This window comes from Onychomys torridus, chromosome 9 (assembly GCF_903995425.1).
Source record: "Onychomys torridus chromosome 9, mOncTor1.1, whole genome shotgun sequence".
Classification (NCBI taxonomy): domain Eukaryota; kingdom Metazoa; phylum Chordata; class Mammalia; order Rodentia; family Cricetidae; genus Onychomys; species Onychomys torridus.
The window spans coordinates 76,317,307-76,340,156 of record NC_050451.1 but is presented as its reverse complement, the minus strand read 5'-3'; the positions used below and the strand labels follow the sequence as shown (position 1 = coordinate 76,340,156).

The 22,850-nt window shown below is 35.8% G+C and overlaps 1 non-coding gene across 1 annotated transcript; it reads right to left on the bottom strand.

The window, feature by feature from the left end:
- Positions 1-14,395: 14,395 nt before the first annotated feature.
- Positions 14,396-14,502, bottom strand: LOC118591708. Its single transcript, XR_004945998.1, has one exon. It is a non-coding gene; the product is annotated as a U6 spliceosomal RNA (small nuclear RNA).
- Between the last annotated feature and the right edge of the window lie 8,348 nt (positions 14,503-22,850).

Sequence of the window (22,850 nt, the reverse complement as noted above, 5' to 3'; positions counted from 1 at the left end):
GCAAAAATTTGTCAAGTATATGTTATATGCCAAGTACTTTTCTCTTAAATGAGACAGGCATCTTGAGACTACATACTGCTCTCCTATTGAAATTTTTATTTTTATGGACATTTGTGTGTGCAAGTATGCAGATTGTGCACTAATATTTGGATGTCAGACATTGTCATCGGTTATCTTCTATTATTGCCCCCACTTTATGAGTTGAGACAAGAACGCTCTGTGGACATGGAGTTCCTATTGGCTGACCAGTGAGCTTCTAAGATCCCCCTCCTGTCTTAGTCTCTCAGGGCAGTGATTACTGGCTTTCAGAGTCACACCTGGGTCCTGATGATCCTTACTCAGGTCCTTGGGCATAAGCAGCTAGAACACTACCAACTAAGCAATCTGACAGCCCACTTGATATTGTTAAAGTCAACCATCTGGTGGATAGAATTAAAGGTCTTTTTACTCACTTGATTTGTACCCAGGATTGTGATCCACGCCATTAGAAAGGAGTAAAGTTAAGTCATGCATGGCGTGATGTTCTTACCTTTGCTACAACGTTCTGTTTACCCTACAACCGACACAAAGGTAATTTTGCTCTCACCACCCTCATCACTCTCCCTGCAGTCCATTAACGTCAATTTATGTTGCACAGTTGTGTCTTTATTTAGATTATAAATGCATTAATAAATGGAGGCTGTTCCTTAATAAAGATTTGGATCTTTTTATAACTTAATACAGGTCCTGGGAAGATAGAAACTATTTTATGATAAATTGACACACATTCAAGTATGGTGCTCATCATAATAGATAACAGTGTACTTGGTCATATAAAGATAAATACTAAAAATATTATTAAAAGACCTAAGTAAAACAACAACAACAAAATCAGTGTAATTTAAGTTTTGCAATATTTATATGTCTTAAGTATGAATGGAATTCAGAAAGAAGATAAATTACTAAGTTTCTCTGCAGCTGACCATCTTAATGGAATATGTGAAAAACAAATCTTTTTATCCTTTATATCCCATGTCTTAACTATTTCATAATGAAATGGAGATAATTAATTCTTTCATATCATCTACTCAAGAATGATTTCAAGAGGATATAGTCAAAGAGATTTTTTCAAAGAAAAGAAACATTCACACTCTACTCTAACAAACTAAGACTCCTAGCAATAATGGAGAGGGTGCCTGAACTGGCCTTCTCCTGTAATCTGATTAGTGAATACCCTAACAGTTACCATAGAACCTATATCCAGTAACTGATGGAAGCAAATGCAGAGATCGACAGCCAAGCACTAAACTCAGCTCCTGGAGTTCAGTTGAAGAGAGGAAGAAGGGATTATCTGGGCAAGAGGGGAGGGGCGTTCAAAATCATGATGGGAAAACCCCCAGAGACAGCTGACCTGAGCTTTTGGGAACTCATGGACTCTGGACTGACAGCCGGGGAATCTGCATGGGACTGAACTAGGCCCTCTGAATGTGGGTGGCAGCTGTATGACTTGATCTGTTTGTGGGGCCCCTGGCAGTGGGACCAGGACTTATCCGAGTGTATGAACTGGCTTTTTGGAGCCTACTACCTGTGGCAGGATACCTTGCTCAGCAATGGGGGAGGGGCTTGTTCTTGCCCCAACTTGGTATGCCAGGCTGTGTTTACTACCCAAGGGAGACCATACCCTCTCTGAGGGATGGATGGGGTTTGGGGAGAGGTGGGGAAAAGCAGGTGAAGGGGGAACTGTGGTTGGTAGGTAAACTGAAAAAAAATTTAAGTAGAAAAAAGATAAAGTTACTGAAAGTGAGCACAAACATTGTTCTGCGGGTGAATAAATCCAAATAGACCGAGGTCTGAAGTCATGGGGCTCATTGACAACTGCCAGTGGGCAGAATCAATTCTTGATTTAAGGACCTACCAAATACCAAACCACTACTGACATTTCTATTGATACCATATACAATACTAGTGTAATGTCAATGGCTATTGATGGATTATCTATGATTTTATAAAAATAAAATAATGACTAGAAAAAAGGGAAAAAAATAACATGTGCTATAACTGTGAGGGATATCTTCACAGGGCACCAATCTCAAGAGTGAATGGCTAATCTCTGAGAACACTCTGGACAGACTTCTTATTTTTAGTGGAACTATGAATTCATGTGTATTAGGAGTAAATATGAATGAGAGATGATAGATTGCTACCAACACATTAGTTCAGCTTCAAATCAGCTTCAAATCTGCCATTGATAACTGGGACTCAGGGCAGTATTGCCCATGCCAGACTGGCAGAGAAGAACACAAATTGTCCTTAGCAGAATTTACCATGTCACAGAAAAAAAAAAAGGAATACAACTTTCAATAGATGTATTATCAAAAGACAAATTTAGAAACCAGAAAAGCAACAGAAAATTTAAATGGATCTCAGTACTCTATTGAAGTTCTCAGTTATAATTTTAAACTATAAACTGCAATAACCGATTCAAACATCATCGTCCAGACTTTATTTGTAGACACTCCTCTCTATTCTTTTCATGTCAATAAACAATTGTGTTTATATTAATATTCTTGAAAATGAATATTAAAGAATATATTTAGTATAAATGAAAAAGATAAACAGAACAATATGATACAAAAGATGACACACCAATAAGGAATGTCAATGAAGATGAAGCCAAAGGTATCAACTGATAACAGAAATCCAAGTTCCAACATGTGCACAATATTTCAGATGTAAACAAACTCATTGTCCCAATAATAAAAATAGAGTGGTTTGACTGGAAAAAAACTTTTAATTATACTTTATTTAGAAGAGGCATGTCTAAGTGGGTAGAAGCACAGATGGAAACATTTAATCCATAAATGATCTAACATAAACAAATAAATCCTTCCATAGTTGTCCTATCAAAGGATACAGCAAGGCAAAACATATCATTAGAAATGGAAGAATAAGGGTTGCGTGGTCTAAAACAATCAATTCTGCATGTACCACTTTAAAGTTCACAGTTATACTGTTTCAAAACATATATTAGGAAACTCTGAAAGAAAACTAGAAATATTGCACAATGAATGAAAGAGTAATAAATTCTGCTCTCAGGCGTCTGATGCCATATATGGACTCATGCATAAACTTATAGCCAAAGCTGTGCCACAGAATGTCATATAGATGGCTCTTGAGAATGAACATCCCGGGTTTCTAGTGTATGCTGACTTATGGTGTTAATTTGGCCAACAAAGCTGACTTTGAGTTACCATCAAGATATCATTAGCCCAGAGATGGGAAAGTCAACGTAAGTCCAGAAAAACAATTTGAGTTGCTAAATATGGCAAGAAATATCAAAATCATTAGCAAATTGAATATTAAGCAATAAGAGTTCATAGCCCCCACCACTAAGTAAAATATACCTTATTACAAATCACAAACATTTATCACTTGCCTATGTTAGGCAAAAGATTTTATTGGATGGAAATAATGCAAGATGTTTTGATAAAAATGAAGCAAGACTTTATATTTTTTTTAAAAAAATATCTTTATGTACTTCAAAATTAATAAACCACTGATTAAAAATCATCACAAAAGTTTGAAAAGTTTTTGTAAATGTTCATGAAAATAATATGTTAATATGTTATAAAATAGATATAAATGGAAATCTATCATTATGTGTACATGTTGAAAATAAGAATGTTAACACTCAATGGGGTAAGAATCTATCTCAAGAAGTTACAATGAGGAAAATGAGTCATTGATTATAAAAATTATAGCATACAGATCAAAAAGGCTAATTACTAAAATAGAAAAAAATTAAATAGAAGAGTATTGACAAAGCCAATCAAAGCACTGGCAATGGTGGGGGGAGGATGATCAAAGGGAAATGGTTTATTTGACAGCCTCACAGATCATTTAATTGAGGGTGACATTGTATAAACTTTTCACTTTGCAGATTTCTTTGGCCAATGCAATGTGTCACTTTTGAGTAAATATTTAACCCATCGGATATACATACATGCTTACTCTGAACTAAGCCTTGTTCAGAGAGCAGCCTCTGAGCCTACACAGGTATGCAAATGTGGACCCTATAGAGAGTTAGACAATTCCAGATGGTCACATAATAGTTTTTTAAAATGCCATTCCTCATTGCAAGTTACAGAGTAGGAATTTTGTTTATATTTATTCATCTTCTACATTATTTTTCTTCCTTTACATCCTCTCCTTTTTCTTTCTTTCTGTACTTTTACTAAACAATAAAATTTTATTTCTTAGTGAACCAATTGACATAAAGGACATCCAAGGCAAGGAAAGTAGATCACTCAGTAAAAGTACAAGTTGTGCAAGCATGAGGACACAATTCTTACCATCACCTTTTAAACCAAAATGAAAAAACAGACCCTTAGGGGGCATGATGAAACTCCCAAAGAATCAATAGAGAAGTTAAATTATACATAAATTATATATAACCAAAAATCTATCATCATAGAACTTATATACTGAGAAGACTGGCAAAATAAGAGAAACACCTGGGAGCTGGCAGGCCAGCTAGGCTGGAGTACATGGCCTAGCAAAAACAAGAAGGATCCAGTCTCAACAAGGCAGAAGTCAAGAGTCACTCAGGAAAACTGACCTCTGGTCTTCTATTGCAAGCTGTGGAAGTAATGTATCACATGCACAGAGTACATAAATAAACATAATGAAAACTGAAGATTACTCAAGCAATAGTAACTTGGGGAAATGCTAAGGGAGTCATAATATATTGTTATGTTCTCACTTGAATGCACGGATTTTGAGGGAACATAAAAGAATCTCATCTATAAAGATAATGTTAACGACGACACCAAAATAACAAAAGCAGAACAAGTGTGCTCATCTGGCTATGGAAACAAGCTTAGCTAATCTATTCATAAAAACAGAGAAGTGACTGCAAAAATGGAGTTCCACAAATTTGTATGTTACTCAAAGCCTGAGGCATGTTTGAAGACAAGCACAAAATTGTGAGATTATTTTAATATGATAAACTCATTCTTTGTCCTAGTTTGTCTTCTATCCTGTGATAAATAACATTATTACATGAATTGCTAAACGATTTTATTTTAAAAAACAAACAAACAAACAACAAGCTTGGAGCCAGATATTGGGGTGAAAGCTGAAAGATCAGAGGGGTAAAACAAACTAACCACAAGTTCTTACCACTAGGAAATCCTCAGCCCAAGAGAGAGCTACTTCCTGTATACTTACACCTATATACCTTTCTGTGCCCTGCCATCTTACTTCCTTTCTCTGTCTAGCTACATCACTTCCTCTTTTGGCCCAGCTCTATCACTTTCTGTCTGTCTGTACAGACCTCCAAAACTCTATTGTTAACTAGTTCTGGGAATTAAAGGCACATGCCACCACATCTGGCTCTGTTCCCAGTGTGGCCTTGAACTCACAGAGATCCAGATGACTCTCAGCCTCTGGATTGCTAGGATTAAAGGCATGTGCTATGACTGCCTAACCTCTATGTTTAATATAATGGCTGGCTTTTTCTTCAGATCCCCAAGCAAACTTTATTTGTTAGAGCACAAATAAAATATCACCACACACCTTGACCAAAAGCAAATTGATAGAGAAAACCATATATTTGGATTACGGTCTACAGTCCATCAAGTGAAGCTAAGCGCAGAACTCAAGAGTTGAACCTGGAGGCAAGAACTGAAGCACAAGCAATGGAGTGATGCTGCTTACTGGACTGTACATTGTTGCTCAGCCTGTTTACCTATACATTGCAGTACCACCTACCCAGGGTGGAACTGCCCATAGTGAGCTGACCATGCCACATCAACCACTAAGGAAGAAAATGCCCCCAAAGACTGGCTTATAGGCCAAACTAATAGAGACATTTTCTGGCATGAGATTCTTCTGCCCAGATAGCTCTAATTTGTGTCAAGTTGACAACAAACAAACAAATAAAAAAAAATCTCATTTCCAACTTCTAAACCAATCTCCAGTAGTTGTATAAATAGAATGAGATATTTCAAGCACAGCAACGACTGTCAGTTATTAAAAATTCAATGCTTAACACTTTGTAGTGTCATCACTGTTCTTTTTTTGTAATAGAGAAACTTTATTCATTTTTTAACTTTTAAACATTTTAATTAAAGAATAAATGTATCTTTCCCCTTCCCCTTTCCTTCCAACAGCTCCTCCCAAATCCCCTCCCTTCAGCTCCTCTCATGGATCACTTCACACTCAAGATGATTGACTCTTTTCCTTTGTTATTGTTACATATATATACATATGTATTGCATAAATATACAAATAAAACCCCCTGAGTGTGTTTTATTATTTATGTCCATAAACAAGGTAGGAACCATGGTGATAGCAAGAGACATGCTAACATGAGAGGAGAAAATCTCCTAGTGTCCTCTAGACAAAGATCTATAGGCAAAAATGACTAATGAGAAAGGGAAATTAGCCTCTCTCAGGGAAGAGTCCACACACACACACACACACACACACACACACACACACATCAAAAACTATTCTTGGTAAAATTCTTATGTAGTAATAATCTAAGATGTCTATTAACCTCCTTAATTTTACTGTCAACTAGACATGACATGAAATTATCCGGAAAGAGGGAACCCCAACTGAAACTTAATTCCATTAGACTGGACCCTGGCAATGTCTGAGAAAGGTCTCCTTGCGTGATAATTGGTATGGAAGGTCCAGATCACTGTGTACGACACTAGCCCTAGGCAGGTGGGCCCGTGCAAGTTGAGCCAGGAAACAAGCCAGAGAGTGAAATAGCAAACCTCATTCCCTGGTGGTGGTTTCTTCCTCACTTCCTACCATTACTTCCCTTAAGGATGCATTGTGACCTATAAATGCAAGTCAAGTAAACAAATTCCTCTCCAAGCTGATTTTGGCCAGTTTTGTTTGTTTGTTTTCTTTTCTTCTTTGTGACAGGGTTTCTCTGTGTAACCTCCCTGGCTGTCTTAGAACTCGCTCTGTAGACCAGGCTAGCCTTGAACTCATAGAGATCCACCTGTCTCTGCCTCCTGGGTACTGGGATTAAAGACATGCACCCCCAGTGCCTGGCTTGGTCAGTCTTCTATCAGAGTAACAGGATGCAAGGAGAACAGGTACTATTACTCTAGTAGTATTTTATAGAGGAAATGCTGATTGATGGATTGATTATGGTCCGTGTGGGATGGGAATTCCTTTGAATATGAAAGCCAGAGGTTGATGGCAGACAGCCTCTTTTATCACTCTCTGCCATATTTTTGATACACTGTCTGAACATGAAGCTCACTGATTCAGCTAGATGCACTGGTTGTGCAGTTCCTGGCAATCTTAATGCCCTTCCTGTCCCTAGAAATGGTATTACAGGCCTTAGTCACCACTCCAGGCTTTACCTGGACACTAGGAATCTGATCTCAGATTCCCATACTTCCACAACAAGCACTTTCCTCACTGAGCTATCCCTACCAGACCCAAAGGGGGAAGATTTAAAATGGGTCAAGCCAAGAAAAATCCAGAGCCTTCTGCTACTGCCCCTTTCCCTAGAAGTCTCCTTAACACTCTCTTGGGAACATGAATTTTTTCACTAATAAAAGTAAATAATAAATAAATAAATACTGGAGATCAGATACTGCTGAGAAAAAAAAACTTTTTTAGTATTTGAAAATAAGTCATTTTAATAGTTTGTTTTTGAGACTATCCATGACATTAATATAACACCTAGCATAACTAGGGAGTCCCTACATTCTATATATCTGGATGCTTCACGTTCTGCTTTATGTGTTTTTATAATATGCCTTGTAAAGTACTATCTATATGTGTATTTACAATTAGATAGTCCAGGGATGTGGCCTTTTTTTTCCACACTCCTTTATTAAAACAAATCCACATAGTAGTATGAAGTTTACACATACAAAGAAACATTTGTTAATTTTGGGGAGAGAGAAAAAGCCATGAAATCTCCTCAGACAATTTTGTGAAGAACTGGTTAAAGTGAAGGTAAGGACAATGTGTATTTCTGTAAGTAGTATACAGATGAGATGAAGTGGGCTTTGTGATTCTACCAAAACAAATAACTAGACAAATTAAAAATAAAATATAAAAACCAGAAAAAAAATCAATGTTAAAATCCCTAGGTTTTTAAAGGTACTAAAATAAAATTTCAATTAGTTTCTATTTAGAAAAGCAAATGCAATGTGCATTACCTGGGAAGCCAGAGAAATAAAATGCACCTCTTTCCTCCTATGAGTCATCGGGCCCCAGGAAATCCAAAAATAGGCAGCATATCTTTGATTTGTTTATACTCAGATGTTTCTCTAAGCAGAAGCCTGTAATTAACTTCTCCATGGCATTCTACTGTGGAAGAATACTAGTGTGGCAGAGATAAAAATCTCCAACAGTACGAAATAATGAATTTTTAAGCATTATATGTATATTTATTCATTGCAATGATGTAGAATTTCCATATAAGGAAACAGCTGCCTCAGTTTACACATACTAACGTTAATGAGGAATTATGTTTCAAGGTTCCCCTGTCTCTGCCTGCACAGGTAAGGACAAACCTAAGAGCATCTGCCAGAGGAGGAAGGAGGGGGAAATGTCCTGGCAAATGTGAAGAATCCTTATATTCAGGTGCTTCATTTCAAACCACTTGGCATTTCCAATGACAACTTGTGAATTTTCAAGTAGTTGCCTTGGCTGAGTTTGAGTAACTCACAAGTTCTGTGTTATCATCTATCATAGGCCACGTAGTGTATGGTTTATCCTAGGTTATCCAGACTAACAGATCATCCAAGAATTGTGGGTGATAAAAAACAGCCTAGCTAAAATAAAATAAAGACAAATAAGTAACAAAAATTCAGGATCAACAGTAAAAATAAACTACAGATAGAAAGGTATACACAATGACTATCAAAAATATTTTGTAGTCTTTTCAAACCTGATGTTAAAACTTAGAAAATAAAATTTCCCTGTCAGTGACAAAATATAAAATTAAAAGACAAACTACAAACTGAAAAATATTTTGATAACTTACAAAGAATGATTGTTCCTAGTACAGAAGGAACGTGTATTTAAAAAGTATGCCAGAAGGTACAGACAATAACAGTGTTTTGCTTCCTCCCCTACTGTCCCCCCCCCCCATTATGTGAATTACATTTAACATTTTAACTCCTGGAAGGAATTGTTCCTGAGAACTAAACATATAATCCTTTTTTCAGCATGTTATCTGAGCAAGTGCTGCTTCTTTTGAATTTCTCCATTTCCTCAGTAATAGAGTAGTGGGGTATGTTAGTCACAAGTCAGAAAACATTGGCAGCTACAATACAGGGTGCTAGGAAAGGGCTTACAAATGTAAGTCCAAGTTTTGCCTTGACATTGCTTGGGTGTCTTGTCCTAGGAAAACAATTGCACGTTTTTGAGCTTCATTTTCTTCTCCAAAAGCAAATGATATATTTGGAATGACGAATAATGCAATATCATATCATATTCTGCTCATTTATAATACAGCATCACCTGTTAAGAGCTACAGCCATGGCTATTTCAGTGATAAGATTTTCAAATTGTAAAATCGGTAAAATAGTGTATTATAAATGAGGCACAGAGAGACAGAGACCGAGACAGAGAGAGAGACGGAGAGAGGAAGCAATGAACGTTCAAATGGCATATAACTAGAAAATAGAATATTGATTCTAGACTCAATCCAACATTTCAATATATACTCTCATAGATTTTCTATAGCTTTTTATGGGGATATTATGTTTCCCCAAAGAAATAGGGAAGAATTTCAAAGAATGTAAATTTTTGTTATTTCTATACTACCAAACAAAACAATATACATAGTACTCATGTTTCCAGTTTTGTAGAAAAAAATGAAAATACTGTTTACCCAGTCTTTAAAATTTAAATGTCTTTTATCTGTAAGACTCTCTAAAAGGTACTTATATTTTGTAATTCAGTTGAAGCATTATGAACAAGCATTAACTTTGTTATAACCCTGATATTTACTTCTACCTTGCACTTGTCTTGCAGACTTTCTTGGTGAAATACACTTCTGAGATTCAGTTTTCTGTGGATATGTATATTTATGCTAATTTGGTAGGTTGGGCTACTTAGTCACTTTGGCTTCACATTATCATGCTAAGGATATCCTTATGACAAGGAACACTGAAAGACAGAAATGTTTCTCTTCCTTAGGTAAAGGTAGTTTGGGTTGAAGTCTTAGAAGACATGAGCTGGAGAGCCAGCTCAGCAGCTAAGACTACTTCCTGTCTGGGTCTGTGGTATCTTTTACTTTACAGCCAATATGCACTTATGAGTGAGTACATACCATGTTTGTCTTTGTGGGTCGGAGTTACCTCACTTAGGGTTATTTTTTCTAGTTCATCCATTTGCCTTCAAATTTCCCGATGTCATTGTTGTTTTTTTGTTTTTGTTATTTGGGTTTTTTTTTTGACAACATTGTGTGAATATATCACATTTTCTTTATCCATTTTTTTTTTGTTTGTTTGTTTGTTTTGTTTTGTTTTTTTTTTTTTCTAGATAGGGTCTCTCTGCGTAGCTTTGCGCCTTTCCTGGAACTCACTTGGTAGCCCAGGCTGGCCTCGAACTCGCAGAGATCTGCCTGCCTCTGCCTCCGGAGTGCTGAGATTAAAGGAGTGCACCACCAACGCCCGGCTCACTTTATCCATTTTTTAGTTGGGGGCCTCTAGATTGTTTCCAGGTTCTGGCTGTTATGAATGCAGTTGCTAGGTGTAACTTGGTCTACTGGTGGTTCTCCTTGGAGTGGGGGCAGGTGCTGCCCCTAATGCTTTAGCTATCTTTCGGGAACCCATTCCTCATACTGGGTTACCTTGCCCAGCCTTAATACAAGGGAAAGAGCTTCCTCATATTGTCACTTGATACGCCATGTTTTGTTGATACCCGTGGGAAGTCTGCCCCTTTCTGAGCAAAAACAGTAGAGGAATGAATTGGGGTGAGGGCAGAGGGGAGGTGGGGGAGGGGATGAAAGGAGGAGGGGAAACTTGTCAGGATGTAAAATAAATGAATAAATTTAATCGATTTAAAAAATTAAGTAAAAATATAAAGAAAAAGAAAGTTTCCTGCTTTTCAGAGCACCAAGTAGGTTTTTCAGCATCAATGTTTGTCTGGTGGCTTACAACCTTCCATAACTTCAGCTCCAGGGAACTTGGCACCCTATTTTGTCTTGCACAAGCACTTACACATATGTGTGTGGCACTCACACAGACACACTCAAACATATAAATAAATAAATAAAGTAAATCTTTACCCAGAAAATTAAAAAGCTTTGGAAGATAGATACAGGGTTTCCTTTTCTCCAGAGTGCAAGAAGGTCATATTTATTATTCAAGGTACTATAAATAATACTACTTTGATACTTAATTTTATGAGTCAACTTGGCCTGCCAAAGTATTCCCAAATATATGCCAAAGCAATATTTCTAGGTATCCGTGAGAGTGTTGCCTGAAGAGATCAACTTAAATTGGTAAACTCAGATGACCTCATTTTACCGATGTCAATAAGCATTAGCCAAACACGTGAAAGCTTCAATATAACAAAGCATTCCATCTCCTTTTAGCTAGAACATTCAGCTGTCTGTCCCCACATAAGAGTCCTTGGTGCTTGCATCTTGGAATTACAGCAGCAGCTGTGTATATCTGAGACTTTTGAACTTTTATCAACACCATCAACTTTATTCTGGAGAGAGAGGACAATTTACATTGAGTTGTCTTGACCTCATAATCAGGGAAGCCAATTACCATAGTAAGTACCTTGACGTATATTTACATATCTTGGGTCCATTTTTATAGAGTCCTGCTTGGCATATTATCCCACATCACAGAGCAGGCATATACCTGGTGCCTGAGTTCATGGTTACTAGTTTGTAGTACAAGTAATTTGTGTCCATGTGTCATTTAGTGTTCTGTTCCTGTTCTATGGGTGTTGCAGTTTTGAAAGTTGATAAAAATCCCTTTCCTTTTATTGTTGTCAGAAGGAAGGAATTCTTTATTTCTCAGCCAAAAATCTTGTGTCTTCTACTCCAAACCCCATCTGTGAAGCAATAGGAAGCTATTTGTTAGATTGTTGTAAGAAAATTTTTGAATATTTGATGTTTTTAAAATGTAATTCTACAAATTTTAAAAATGAATTTTGTATGATTTATGATATAGCTAAACAATAAAATATTTAGAACCAATTAAACAATTAAAAACACAACGTGAAAAATGATGGCTCTAAAGAGACATTCAGAAAATTTGATTTATAAGACTTTCTAAGAAGCAAATATGATCTTCTTGTTGCAATGATTACAAAGTACCTCTGGAGCTATGGTTAATTCTAAAGAAAGTTGAATAAAATGTTTTAATTCTGAGGAAATACGAATTTGAAAGTAGGTTATCAATGTTATTATAATGCAATAAAATAGAAAAAAGAATGTTGTGCTATTTATAATATCACAGACTCATGGATTCTATGTTTATTTTGCAAAGAAACTATCATTAAATTTACTCCCTGTGCTGACTATAATATTTTCAGAAATAAATCCCAAACAAAATTATCACAGGTAGCATGTTATTCAATCATCTCTGGTCAGTTAAAATGAGTTACTATTTTACTACACAGAAGAAGAAAATAAATCACTGCTCTAGGATCTTAGATTATTGATATTTTGTTTTACATTTTTAATCCTCTTAAAAAAGATTAATATATTATTCTTATGACCACTTTATATTTGACATTTATTATAAATAAAAAAAAAATCAAATCACCATATTCATATTTTTTGAGAACCAATAATAGACATTAATGCAATTGTAACTTCATTGCTTTATGATTAAATAATATAAGATCATCTTTGGTATACATACACTTTTATTATAATAATATATTGCAATTATTGCATTAGATAGCTTGATAATTAACGCATTAAAATAGTGCTTCCAAGAGAATCACAGTATAAGTCAATAATAAGCAAAGCTCAAAGTTAGATAAATAAAATTTTTTCTAAATGTCACTTATTCTAATATGCTGATGAATTTTGATTCATTATTCGCCTTTACTATCCCCAAAATTATTACTGTTCAGAATATGTTGATAAATGAATATTTGGCATAATATTTTTCAAATATCGAAGAATAGCTGAAATTATACTAGTTCTTACTGCTACAGTCATAATGAATAGTAAACATTTCAAATATATTAAAATCATGAAACATTGAATATTTTAATGATTACTAAGTAAATATATATGTATTTATCAGAGATTTCTAAAATAGTTTTTGTTGTTGTTGTTGTTGTGATTGGCTTAATCATTCCAAAATCTTGATGTATCAATTTAAACCATAGCTTGATTACTATATATAGAATAATAATCAGGTATATATAATGTATTAATTTTAAGTATTCCCTCAGTCAAACACAAGATTATGTATTGATAATAGTTTTATTTAGTTTATAAATTTAAATAGCAAAACAAAATGATTTAAATAAAAGATAATTAAACTAAGAAAGTGGAGAGGAGGCTCTGCTACAATGGAAGGCAAGATTATAGTGCATCACAGAAATCATTTGTAAGAAAAATTTTATGAAGACAAAAGTTGAACTCAAATTCTTTGAATATTCTGCTGTGAAAAGGTTTCATTTTTATTTTTCCTTTCTTTATGAATAAGTCCTATATGTGCATTGCCAAAGAATTTCGATGCACAAGATTTAAGATACGGATAGTTCCTAATTAGGGTCTCTTGATTCACTCAATTTGGAAGCAGCTCTTTTTTTCTTTTTCTTTTATTCTTCTTTCATATATTACATCCCATCCACCATTTCAAATCCCTCCACTCCTCCCAGGCCCTTCTCCCACCTCCCTCGGATCCACTATTTCTGCATTTTCTTTGGAAAAGAGCAGATCTCCAGGGATATAAGCAAACATGACATATCAAGTTACAGTAAGACTAGGCACATCCCCTCATATCACGGCTGGGCATGGCAACCTAGTAGGAAGAGAAGGGTCCAAGGAGCAGGCAAAAGAGTAAGAGACAGACAGCCCTGCTCCCACTGTTAGGAGTCCCACAAGAACACCAAACTACACAACCGTAGCATATATGCAGACAGAGGACCTTAGTCTGACCCATAAAGGCTTCCTGATGGTCAGTTCAGTCTCTGTCTCTATGAGTCCTGGTTAGTTGATTTTGTGGACTATGTGTTTGTGATGTCCTTTACCCACCCTGGCTCCTACAACCTTTTTTTTTGGGGGGGGGGGTTGGTTTTTCGAGACAGGGTTTCGCTTTATAGCTTTGTGCCTCTCCTGGATTTTGCTCTGTAGACCAGGCTGGCCTCAAACTCACAAAGATCCGCCTGCCTCTGCCTCCCGAGTGCTGGGATTAAAGGCGTGTGCCACGACTGCCCAGCTAATATGGAACGCTTCACGAATTCAAGTTTCATCCTTGCGCAGGGGCCATGCTAATCTTCTCTGTATCGTTCCAATTTTAGTATATGTGCTGCTGAAGCGAGCACCTTACAATCTTTCCTTTCTCTTTTCTGCAGGATTCCCTGAGCTCCACCTAATGTTTGGTTATGGGTTTCTGCATCTGCTCACATCAGCTGCTGGATAAAGCCTCCTCTCTGATGACAATTATGCTAGACTCTGGTTTAGGAGCATAGCAGAGTACCATTAGGAGTCATTTCATTGACGTTTTGTTTTATTTTGTTTGTTTGTTTTGGATTTCCCAGTCATGGTTTGCTTCTATCCTAGGTCTTTGGGCTATCTATACTCTGGTTTGTAGCCTCCAGGCAGTGTCAGGCGTGGATCTCAAACTGGCCACTTCCACAAGTTCTATGCTACCCCAGCACATCTTGCTGGCAGAACAAATTGTAGGTAGAAGGTCTTATTGTTTAGTGTCCCAAACCCTCTGCTGGAAACCTTGCTTGGTTTCAAATAATGGTAAGTACAGGCTCCATATCCCTTATTACTAGGACTTTTCTCTATGGTCACCCTCATGGATTTCTGGAGTTTCCATTGCACAAGGTTTCTATCTTGCTCCTGAAATGTACCCCACCCCCATTCCAGCTGGGTCTCCCAGTACAATCTCCCTTCACCCTCCCTCCTGATCCTTTCTGCTCCTATCCCCATGGTGCCCTCAGTTCATCCACAAAATCTATTCTATTTCCCCTTCCCAGGGAGATCCACATATCCCCCCTTGATCTCTCCTTGTTACTTAGCTGTGGTGATATACCCCAATAAAGCTTACCTGGGAGCAGAGGACAGAGCCAGCCACTAAATTAGACATAGAGCTCAGGCAGTGATGGCACACACCTTTAATCCTATCACTCAGGAGACAGTTCAAGGCTACACTAGGCTACATAAAAGAAACAGAACCAGGTAGTGGGGACACATGCCTTTAATCCCAGGGAGTAATATGTCAGGACACAGAAAGGAATATAAGGCATGACAAGACAGGAACTCACTCTCTTGAGGCTGAGAATTTCATGTTGGCAAGCTAGTGGCTGGCTCTTTTGCTTCTCTAAACTTTCAGCTTTCACCCCAATATCTGGCTCTGGGTATGTTATTATAAGACCTTTAAGATTCATATTACACTTAGCCTTCCTGGGTCCATCAACTGTAGCATAATTATCCTTTACTTTATAGCTAAGGTCCACTTACAAATGAGTATATACCATGATTGTTTTTCTGAGTCTGAGTTACCTCATTCAGATTGAGTTTTTTTCTAGTTCCATCTATTTGTTTGCAAATTTCATGATTTTATTTATTTTTAACAAGCTGAGAAATACTCCATTGTGTAAATGTACCACATTTTCTTTATCCATTCTATGGTTCAGGGACATCTAGGCTGTTTACAGTTTCTGGTTATCGTGAATTAAGCTGCTATGAATACAGTTTACTAGTGTTCTTGTGGTATGATTGAGCATCCTTTGGGTATATGCCCAGGAGTGGTATAGCTGAATCATAAAGTACATAGAGTCTCAATTTTCTGAGGAACAACCCTATTGATTTCCATAGTGGCTGTACAAGTCTGCACTCCCCGAGGCAATGGATAAGTGCTCCCCTTGCTCCACATCCTTGCAGCAGAAGCTGTCACCTGTATTTTGATGTTAGCCATTTTGACAGGTGTTCTGTCAAAGAATCAGTCATTTTGATTTGCATTTGCATGATGGCTAAGGATGTTGAACATTTAGGTGTTTCTCCATCATTTGAGATTCCTCTGTTGAGAATTCTCTGTTTAGCTCTGTAACCCGTTTTTAATTGAATTATTTTGTTTGCTGAAGTCTAGTTTCTTGAGTTCTTTTTAAATTTTGAATAATAGCCCTCTGTCAAACGCAGAGTTGGTGGAAATCTTTTCCCATTCTGTAGGCTGCTCTTTGTTCAATTGAGAGTGTCCTTTGCCTGAACAATACTAAACTTTATATGGAAAAAAAATGTAGCTAAAACTCTCCTGCAAAATAAAACAACTTCCAGAACTATCACCATCTCTGACATCAAGCTCTACTACAGAGTAAGAAATCAGAAAAGAGGAGGGAGAAGCCTTAGTAAAGTAAGTTATCTACACCTTTGTGTTTGCAGTTCTCCATGATTATTATCACATGGTTTTTTTGTTTTGTTTTTTGTTGTTTGTTGTTTTTTGTCATAAAAACAGACAGGTTGATCCACAGAATCAAATCAAAGACCCAGATGTAAATAGACACACCTATGGACATTTAATTTTTTTGATAAAGAAGCCAGAATCATAGAATGGAAAAAAGAAACCATCTTCAACAAATGTTGCTGGTCTAACTGGATTTTTGGATTTTAGAAGAATACAAGAGATCCATATATTTTCTCATATTGGATTTTCCCAGCTTTAATACAAGGGGAGGGAGGTGCTCAGTCTTACTCTAACTTGATATGCCATGCTTTGTTGATACCCATGGGAGGCCTGCCCCCTTCTGAACAGAAGCAAAGGGGGAGTCCATTGGTGGAGAGGGAATGGGAGGAGAGGAAGGAGGGGGAACTGAAGCTGGGATATAAAGTAAATAAATTCAATATAAAAATATTTTTTAAATGAAGAAAAAAATTTATATACCAAACATCCACATGAATGTACACACACACACACACACACACACACACACACACAAACTCACAAGAAGATACACTGAACCTCTGAACCTGATAGAAGGAAGAGGAAATGGAGAATAGCCTTGAATGCATTGGCACAGAAGACAACTGAAAGTTTCCTGAACAGAACAGCAATAGTGAATACACTAATATAGACAATTAATCAATGGAACTGGTCATCTTCTGTGACCATATTGGCACCTAGCCCAATTGTCATCAGAGAGGCTTCATCTGGGAACTGATGGAAACAGATGCAGACCCACAGCCAAACATTAGGCTGAGTTCAGGGAATCCTTCAGAAGAAGAGGAGAAAGGTGTGTAGGACCCAGAGGGGTCAATGACATCATGAAAGTCTCATAAAATCAAATTACCTGAGATCAAGGGGCTCACAGAGCCTGAACCTACAACCAGGAAGCCATCATGGGATTGACTTACACAGTCTGCATATATGTTACAGTTGTGTAATTTGGTCCTCTTGTGGGACTCCTAGCAGTGGGAACAGGGGCTGTCTCTGACTCTTTCTAGCTTTTAGGACCCTGTTCCTTATACTGGGTCACCTTGCCGAGCTTTAATACATAGGGAGGTGCTCAGTCTTCCTGCAACTTGATAGGTCATGTTTTGTTGAGTGCCATAGGAGACCTGCCCTTTCCTAAACAGAAATAGAAGAGGAGTGGGCTGGAGAGCAAGAAAAGAGGGGGCAGTGGAGGGAGAGGCACTGGAAGAGAGGAGGAAGGATAAAGTGTGCATATAAAATAAATAAATAATAAATTTATTTTTTAAAAAACTGGGACCTCACAAAACAGAAAGAGCTCCTTTCTAATGAAGAATCTAGAATACTCTTTGCAACCACAGCTAAGTTCCTAGGTAACAACTTTAAGGGTCCATCTACAACCTAGCTGAGCCTGAATGTCCATAAACACATGTATACACATTAAAATATACCTATATACATTTGTATATATGTGTATGTATGCTTTTAAATCTTTAAGTAATTTGTTTTTCAAGAATGTTTCCTACAAAATGGATTTCTTTTGGTACCTTGAAAATTGCCCTGCTCTTGTTTGATTGGTAATGAATGGTCTGTCATGTAGAAAGGATTATGTAAGGTAAGTTGTACCATAAAGAAGGATTTCAGTGATAATCTTGGTGTGCCAATATGATCTAAACAAATGTTAATTGTTTGTAACTGAGGAAAGTTTAAGACTAAAACATTGGCAAAAACACAAGGTATTGAATATATTAGTGTTAGGAACTTCCCCTGGTGTGTACATGAGGTATACATAAAATACAAACGAATTTTACATTTCACCTTGGGCAATAACCTCAATATAACACATTCTGAGTATAGGAAATTTCCAAATTCCCAGAACAACCAATATCTGAAGACACCTGGTACCTATCTTCTTAAAAAAGAAATATAGACTACACATATCCAGATTTTGTATATCAAGTATTCATAGATATTTTATATGTTTTATTGCTTACATTTTGGTGCTGTGAAACACCACCATGATGGTAGGGAAGAGAGGAAGCCCACAATGGAAAAATTCCTGAGCTAATGTGCATTGCTAGCATGGACACAGCCATGTCAAAGCGACCAAAGCCTTGAACATGTGGAAAATTTTCAAAGCCATTTTCTCTCAGTTTCCACAATATAGGCTAGACTCAAAAGGGGTGAAAAAGCTTTGAGTGGGGTGTGGGCGTAAGTGTATGCAGACAGTAGCAATTGTAGCTTCTGCTTCTGGAGTGTTAGATTGCTTGACTACGGAGCCGTCCAACCAAGACTATCTAATCACTTCCCTGTACTGAACCTAATAGATACTATGGTATTCAAGGTGTAGTGGTAGCAGACTCCCAGTTTTACTGTGCCTGAATCTATGGGTCTGTCCTTTCCCCATCTCATTTCTCACAGCATATGATGAAAAGTGACTTAGGGAAGACAGAGTTTATTTGGGCTTAAGATTGCAGAGGAATACATACAGGGGCCTGAAGTCAGAACTGAGAGATCAACCATTGTCAGACAATAGATTGTGAACTGGAAGTGGATCTCTTAAAGCCCATCCCCAGAAGTAAAATCTGCTGCAGAACTTAATAGTGTAAAATTTTCATATCCTCCTCCAAACAACACCATCAGCTGTGAACCAACTGTTCAAGCATATCAGCCAGTGACAAACATTCCTCATGTGTACCACCATGTGTATATGTACATGTGTATATGTACATAATATATATGTACATCTGCATATATACATGAACATTTGCTAATATTTCCGGTAAATTGAATGTTACATTCTGCAACGTTTAAAAAAGTATCTCCTATTACATGACAACATTAATTTTACATTTGGCTAAATCTACAGTAATGACTCAAGACAATGTCATCATTAAACTTTGAAAAGTTAAATTCACCTGAGGGAATTCATTTTATGGTCCTACAATCATGGATAAATATCATCTATAAGTGATATTCTATGCCCTTAAAAATACTTGAAAATTATATGACAAAACAAGAAGAGAAAATGGATAAAAACCCAAATCAAAATGTATTTTTTTATTATTGAAAGAAAATGCAAAAGCATGATCATCACCTTATTGTCTGTTTCATACCTTAGACAATTGGGAAATTTGTAATTTCAAGTACATTGTGTATTTCTTTTTAAAATTTTTGGATAGAGATATCACAGTTACTAAAAACAATAGGAATTATTGCAATTCTTTTAAAAACCACATGGAGGGTGTTGTTTTCTTGATAAACAGAGAGAAAGCTAATTGATCCCTTTTACTTTATAAAATCTGTCTGCTGTCACTTTGAGTTTCAGACAAAATAAATCCCAGCGAACATTTGAGAAAAATAAGTTTTTAGATTTGGTCTCCAAACTTATCCTCATGGTGTATTCTAATGGCACGTTTTAAACAAAAAAACAAAACAAAAACAACAACAACAACAACAACAAAACAGCTAAAGCTTAAATATATATGAACAAGTCAGAAATAGCATGTCCCAATGTGTCATTACTAATTATTATTTTAACAATGAACACAGTCCAGATTGCCAATCATTCATTTGTTAATTTAGATGTTGCCAGGAAGCCAGCTATTATGTGTCCTACATACTTGCTCTCATAAGCTGTCAATCTAAACTGAACCAAATGATTCAAAGAATACACATATATTCTTGTTCAATTTAAAATACATATCAATAAATATGCAAAAGAAATATCAATATTGAATTCCTTATTTCATCCCAGAAACATTCACATGGTAAACTGGCTTTGTGGTATTTGAAACTGCACAGTGGTAAAAGTAAAAATAAAATAAAAAAATAAAATAAACCACTACTGTATCTACTAAATTTGAGATTCTATAAGTTTTATTATAACTAAATATATGAAGAAAAACATGCATTATTCCCCATGATCATCTATCATACAGTACACATACTGGAAGACCACATGCACAGACATCCTTGATTAGCCATCAAATATCAAGTATCTGTTTACAGGTTTTTGAATATTTGATATCTGCCTTGCTGATGTTTTTCATTCATAAAGCTGTACATTTCAGAATAAAACTCTCTATCTCCTGTTGGAGTAAAGTAAGTACCCTCTTGTTCCCTCTAGCTCTATACAATACTTTTTTCAGCACTGAAACAGGATTGGGACTGGAAGTGGGGGTCTGTTACTGTTTAGGATTCAAGAATATTAAAAAATTATATGTAGAATTATTATTTCAGTCTGAGTTTTTAGGGCATGGCATCCAGAATATTCTTAATATAATTACTAGATATGATATTGAAGAGTTTATGTTTGAGAATTATAAAACTCTGAGAGAGAAAAGTGATATTAACTTTTAGCACTTATCAGAGGAAAATTCACAATAAAAATGAGTATATTGACAAAGGACAAAAACTTGAATGAGTAATCTTTAATTTTAGAGTTTTATTCTGCTCATTAATTTGATTTAACATATATATGTCAACTAAATGCTTTCTTAGTGATATGTTCATCATTTTAGTTTTCATAACATGTTTCTCAAAATCAGGGTGCATTGAAGATCATAATACTTATCAATCCCATAAATTCCTCCTATAAAGTCATGTATAAGAAGATAAAAAATGTAAGAAGTCCACTAGCTGAGCATCTAGTATGTGCCAGATTCTTGGCATATTTTAACTGTTTCAATATATTTTACAGGTGAAGAAACAAAATAAAAAAAATAATAAATGATTCCTCTGATGTTAGTAGGATTTTAATGTTTTAATACCAATATGGGCACTTTACAATATAATACTTTGGTTTTATCATTACTATAGATCAATGAACTAGACTTTCTCAATGGAATTTTACTGATGAGGAGACTAAAGTATGTAGGGACATTGTTATACTAGTGGTCACATAGTGGTTAAAAAATAATATCAAGCATAAATATTTAAGGGAAATTCTAAAGACAATAGGTTTGGAATTTCATTCTTTCCCAAAACAGTTTTGGTGTTAATTAGATTCTAAAAATTTTCTTTCATCACTGCTTTAAATTCTCCCACACTGGTTATGATTCTTTTAATTTCTTGCATATCTGTCAATGTATCATCTAGCTAGCTAGCAACTATCTAAACATAGACAATGATGTGTATATATGTGCTTACATATGTAAATATGAATATATATAGTATTACATAATATGTAACAATTATGATCCTTTCACATATAAGTTAAACTTAATATTCAAGACATGAGAAAAATTATAAATGAAAAATTTTCAAACAAATCAAAGACAAATGTTCAACTTACAAATAACAAATTAGTTTTGTTTTGAAAGTCCTGAGAAGTAGGTTTTTTTAAGACTATAAAAAAGAAATACAGCTAACAAAATTGGGGAAGACTATAACTGGATCAAAAGGCTATTGAATATCTACCTATGCTGTTGAATGTTTTGATGAAATAATGCAATTATGTACTCCTTTTTTAAAATTAAAGCATAAATATAAAAAAGTCACAAATGAATCATGCTAGTCATACAAAGCATAAATTCAAGCTTGTCTTTGATGTCTTGACTTTTTTGCATTTGAGAGAGATTTGCAATGGGACCATCTGCCAATTTGGACTTTTATCCTCATTTTCTTATTCTTTAATACACAAATGGCATAAAAGAACACAGAAATTGAATCATTAATAATTGGAATGTCACACTGCAGTTCATACATAGATTTCCAAAGTAAGAATTGATTAATTGATACATATGTTTGATTCTTATATATAGGCTGTCACTGGTAGATGGATTAATATTACCTTAGCTCATAACAAACCCTTCTGAAAACTACTACGGATAAAATTACACTAAATTATTAATTGTGTAGATGGCCTGAGTTTAATAATGATTCTGAGCTGCTCACATTTCTGGAAACACTTTATGCTCAGACCCATGGCATTGCCAGAAACAATTAAAGGTCTCGAATTGAGAAGGTAAAGTTACATGGAACTGAAATCATAATTAGTCCCTGACCTGCTTTTGATACCAATTAAGTTCTAACCTTGTATTTTCTCCTGAATAATGCAGGCATGCCTTTCTTTTCTTTTCATAAATATTCTTTAATATTTACTACTAACTGATGACTTGTGCCACATGGCTGTGACCTAGAGGCATCACTAATGAGAATTTAATAGTTCTTAACAGTGTGTGATTAGCCAGTTCTAGTGTTAACAGCCTGAAGAGGTTAAACTAAGTACAAATAAATTAACCATTACCTTTGTTT